Source organism: Capricornis sumatraensis, chromosome 5 (assembly GCF_032405125.1).
Source record: "Capricornis sumatraensis isolate serow.1 chromosome 5, serow.2, whole genome shotgun sequence".
NCBI lineage: Eukaryota > Metazoa > Chordata > Mammalia > Artiodactyla > Bovidae > Capricornis > Capricornis sumatraensis.
Genome location: NC_091073.1, coordinates 38,010,676 through 38,015,957, shown reverse-complemented (window position 1 = coordinate 38,015,957; position 5,282 = coordinate 38,010,676). Strand labels below are relative to the sequence as shown.

Here is a 5,282-nt window from a genome sequence, read left to right as displayed (position 1 = left end):
TTGGGACCCCAAGAATCGCAGTACGCCAGGCCTCCCTGTCCATCACCAACTCCAGGAGTTCACTCAAACTCACGTCCATCGAGTTGGTGATGCCATCCAGCCATCGCATCCTCTGTCGTCCCCTTCTCCTCCTGCCCCCAATCCCTCCCAGCATAGATCTAAATAAAAGCTTACCTTTTTATTTACTTTATTTTATTAAAAAAATTTTTATTTTTACTTTATTTTACTTTACAATACTGTATTGGTTTTGCCATACATTGACATGAATCTGTCATGGGTGTACATGAGTTCCCAATCCTGAACTCCCCCCCACCTCCCACCCCATATCATCTCTCTGGATCATCCCTGTGCACCAGCCCCAAGCATCCTGTATCCTGTATCGAACATAGACTGGCGATTCGTTTCGTATATGATAGTATACACGTTTCAGTGCCGTGCTCCCAAATCATCCCACCCTCTCCCTCTCCCTCAGAGTCCAAAAGTCCGTTCTATACCTCTGTGTCTCTTTTGCTGTCTCGCATACAGGGTTATCCTTACCATCTTTCTCAGTTCCATATATATGTGTTAGTATCCTGTATTGGTGTTTTTCTTTCTGGCTTACTTCACTCTGTATAATCGGCTCCAGTTTCACCCATCTCATTAGAACTGATTCAAAAAATATGGAATGCTTCATGAATTTGCGTGTCATCCTTGCGCAGGGGCCATGCTAATCTTCTCTGTATCATTCCAATTTTAGCATATGTGCTGCCGAAACGAGCACAAAAGCTTACCTTTTTATACCACCCAAAACTGGAATATGTTGAATGCTTGGAGGAGTTTACTGAACTTGCCTAACCAAGGCAAACTTTTAAAAATGAACTCCTGGCTGAAAATGTTTTAGTCACAGGTTGTTGTAAAACAGGATGGTTGTTGTAAAACAGTATGTCCCTGAAAACACAGCACTCTGGCAGCTGAAGTGTACCTCTCCCAAAACACACTCTGGCGGGTAAGAACAATCATTCAAAGCAGCACCTGTAGCTAGGATTTCTCAAGCCTGTCAGGCCTTAACGGTTCCTGCCTGAACTTGCTTCCCTCCTAGTCTTCTACTGACATCTTCCTGTTTGTAGCTCTCCAGTCACAGATCTTCTTTGGGTTTGTTGAAGGTCTTTGAACACACTCTCCCCTCTTGGTAACAACCTTGTTACCCAGCTACAGCTGGTAACTTATTCACCCTTCAGATCTCAGCCTAATGTTATCTCTAAAGAGAGTCTTTAACCACAAAATATAAATTAAAATACTGCATTTCACTTAATAGAAGTTAATGAAAATTTCATTTCATGATTATATGTCTATTTAATCTGTTTGATGGCTAACTCCCCAGTATGCCTGTAAGCTCTGTAAGCTGGACAGCATATCAGTCTTATCCTCTACTTTATTGCCTGCACTTAGTACCCTGATTGACAATAAATACTATTGAATAGATAAATGGATGCACAAATGAGAACAGTTTAATATACAAGTTATTAGAGTATTTACAGGATGCAAACTTTCACTTGCTTATGGGCTTTCAGACCTCTGTTATTGTTGTCCAGTCACTAAGTCATGTCTGACTCTTTGGAACCCCATGGACTGTGACACTTCAGGCTTTCCTGTCATCCACTATTTCCTGGAATTTGCTTAAACTCATGTCCATTGAGTCAGTGATGCCATAGAACCATCTCGTCCTCTGTCACACCCTTCTCCTCCTGCCTTCAACCTTTCCCAGCATCAGGGTCTTTCCCAGTGAGTTGGCTCTTTGCATCAGGTGGACAAATTGTTGGGAGTTTCAGCTTCAGCATCAGTCCTCCCAATGAATATCAGGGTTGATTTCCTTTAGGATTGACTGGTTTGATCTCCTTGCTGTCCAAGGGAGACTCTTGCTGTCTCAAGAGTCTTTTCCAGCACAACAGTTCAAAGGCATCAATTCTTCAGTGCTCAGCCTTCTTTATGGTCCAACCCTCGCATCTGTACATGACTAATAGAAAAACCATAGCTTTGACTAGATGGGCCTTTATTGGCAAAGTAATGTTTCTGCTTTTTAACATGCTGTGTAGGTTTGTCATAGCTTTCCTTCCAAGGAGCAGGTGTCTTTTAATTTCATGACTGTAGTCACTGTCTGCAGTGATTTTGGAGGCCCCCCCCCCACTCCAAAAAAGTCGGTCACTATTTCCATTCTTTCCCTCTTCTATTTGCCATGAAGTGATAGGACTGGATGCCATGATCTTAGTTTTTTGAAAGTTTTTTTAAAACTCAGTTGATTTTTAAGCCAGCTTTTCACTCTCATCTTTCACTTGCATCAACAGACTCTTTGGTTTCTCTTCACTTTCTACCATTAGTGTGGTATCATCTGCACATCTGAGGTTATTGATATTTTCCCCAGCAATCTTGATTTCAGCTTGTGCTTCATACGCAGCCCTGCATTTCACATGATGTACTCTGCATAAAAGTTAAAAAACAGGGTGACAACAGATTGCCTTGTTGTACTCCTTTTCCAATTTGAACCAGTCTGGTGTTCCATGTCCAGTTCACTCACAAATATAATTCAACCCACTGAGGTCACCTTTCCTGAATGCATTTCTGCTCTGGTAGAAGAAGGCTCAGATTTCAGTGTTACAAACTTCTTGCAGTCTACCTCTCCCTTCCTGCAGCCAACCTCTCTGCCATGGTGATGAATCACATGCCAGGTAGAAGTCTTCACGCTGTGGTAACTGTTTAGAATATGTTTTCTTACTCCTTATCTTGTAAAGACTGTATTACTTGGGCAAAGGCTATGTACAGATATACAAAACCTAAAGCATAAATATTCAACTATGGCCTATCTGGGGTGAGCATTCATAAGTTAAGAAACTGTTTGGAAACAGAACAGCTTGCTAACTCAGCTCTGCCAGCATGTGACTCGGAGGCAAGCTGCTGCTGCTGCTGCTAAGTCACTTCAGTGGTGTCCAACTCTGTGTGACCCCATGGACTACAGCCCACCAGGCTCCCCCATCCCTGGGATTCTCCAGGCAAGAACACTGGCGTGCCTTGCCATTTCCTTCTCCAATGCGTGAACGTGAAAATTGAAAGTGAAGCCTTGCAGGCTTCTCCGTCCATGGGATTTTCCAGGCAGGAGTACTGGAGTGGGTTGCCATTGCCTTCTCCGCGGAGGCAAGCTACACTCTCATTTTTCATCTCAATCCAACATAAGGAAATGTGCCTTAGATAAACCCATTATATTATCTCACAAAAGTGTTATCTCTGATGATAATGACTAAGCAAAGCTTTGATAAACTTTAAAGCATCTTATTCTTTTAAATGAGAAAGTTGGCAGAGATTATTAATAAGGTTTCCTCTATTGTTCAGTTCAGTTCAGTTCAGTCGCTCAGTCATGTCCAACTCTTTGAGACCCCATGAATCGCAGCATGCCAGGCCTCCCTGTCCATCACCAACTCCCGGAGTTCACTCAAACTCATGTCCATTGAGTCGGTGATGCCATCCAGCCATCTCATCCTCTGTCGTCCACTTTTCTTCCTGCCCCCAATCCCTCCCAGCATCAAAGTCTTTTCCAATGAGTCAGCTCTTCACGTGAGATGGCCAGAATACTGGAGTTTCAGCTTTAGCATCATTCCTTCCAAAAACACTCAGGACCTATCTCCTTTAGAATGGACTGGTTGGATCAACTGGCAGTTCAAGGGACTCTCAAGAGTCTTCTCCAACACCACAGTTCAAAAGCATCAATTCTTCCGCGCTCAGCTTTCTTCACAGTCCAAATCTCACATGCTCTATTATTAACACTTAATAATTCCAGAACAGTTTTTGAAGGACTCATGAATCCCTGCCTTTTCTTTGTTGTTCATTCATTCAGCCGTGTCTGACTCTGCAACTCTTAGGACAACAACATGCCAGGCTTCCCTGTCCTTCACTATCTCCTGGAGTTTGCTCAAACTCATGTCTATTGAGTTGGTGATGCCATCCAACCATCTCGTCCTCTGTCACCCCCTTCTACTTCTTCCCTCAATCTTTCCCAGCATCAGGTTCTTTTTCAGTGAGTTGGCTCTTTGCATGAGGTGGCCAAAGTACTGGAGTTTCAGCTTCAGCATCAGTCCTTCAAATGAATACTCAGAATTGATTTCCTTTAGGATTGACTGGTTTGATGTCCTTGCTGTCCAAGAGACTCTCAAGGGTCTTCTCCAACACCACAGTTTGAAAGTATCAATTCTTTGGCACTCAACCTTCTTTATGGTCCAACTCTCACATCTGTACATGACTGCTGGAAAAACCATAGCTTTGACTAGATGGACCTTTGTGGGAAAAGTGATGTCTCTCATTTTCTTTAGAGAAATACTAATTCCATATTTGTCCATGGGATCCCCCTATAGTCCCACAATGAGAAAAAAAACTGTATGTCACCAAGGCTACTTTAAACATTAATTGTTCTCCTTAAACCACAGATGCCTGCGCCTGGCATAATTATTTTTAACCTCGTGACTTCTAAATGCCACTCTGATAGCCTGGCTCATGATTCAATATGAGACCTTCTAACTGCCTTGGATTCTTTCCAGTTTCCAGGCAGTCTTGTGATTAGTTCATATTTCTGCCATGCCCTCACTTCCATCCTCCATCTGACTCTGCTTCTTCCTCAGCTGGGTGGCTCCTTATTTGATAAACTCCTGCTCGGATCCCTAATCTCAAGAACTGGCACTGGAGATTCTCTATCACTTTCATTTTTGGTATTCTTAGGATTCTTAAGATGAGTTCTATAGATGCCTAGGCCCTGAGATTCTGACATTTGCTGTGCGTTCCTTTTGCTTGGAGGATGGGGAAGGCAGTTTTGTGAGAGAGGCAGATTCCTGGGTCCCACTGATCCCTCTGATTCAGAAAGTCTGGGAGGAGGTTTGGGAAATTTCATTTCATACAAACATCCTAGGTATTCAGATGAAAATCATAGCTCTTGCTTTGAGCAACACCAAGAGGGTTTACATGAATGAACTTCAGGGGATCTGGGAACCTCCAAAAGTTTTTACAAGGTCTTGTTTCTATGTGTATTTGTATTTCTCTGAGGGTAGGTTCATAAATTTCAAAAGATGATTTAAGGAGTCCGCGATATAAAAAAACAATTTTTAAACTAATACATTATCATGTTAGATATTTACCTTGAATATGTATATATTTGCCCATTGACAGGTATACATATTGAAGGTAAATGTACATATTCAAGGTAAATATCTAACATGATAATGTATTACTTTAAAAATTGTTTTTTTATATCACAGACTCCTTAAATC

At 42.1% G+C, this 5,282-nt stretch overlaps 1 non-coding gene across 1 annotated transcript; it reads right to left on the bottom strand.

Moving 5' to 3' along the window:
* Nucleotides 1-653: 653 nt before the first annotated feature.
* Nucleotides 654-760, bottom strand: LOC138080507 (U6 spliceosomal RNA). The gene has a single exon (XR_011144967.1). It is a non-coding gene; the product is annotated as a U6 spliceosomal RNA (small nuclear RNA).
* Between the last annotated feature and the right edge of the window lie 4,522 nt (nucleotides 761-5,282).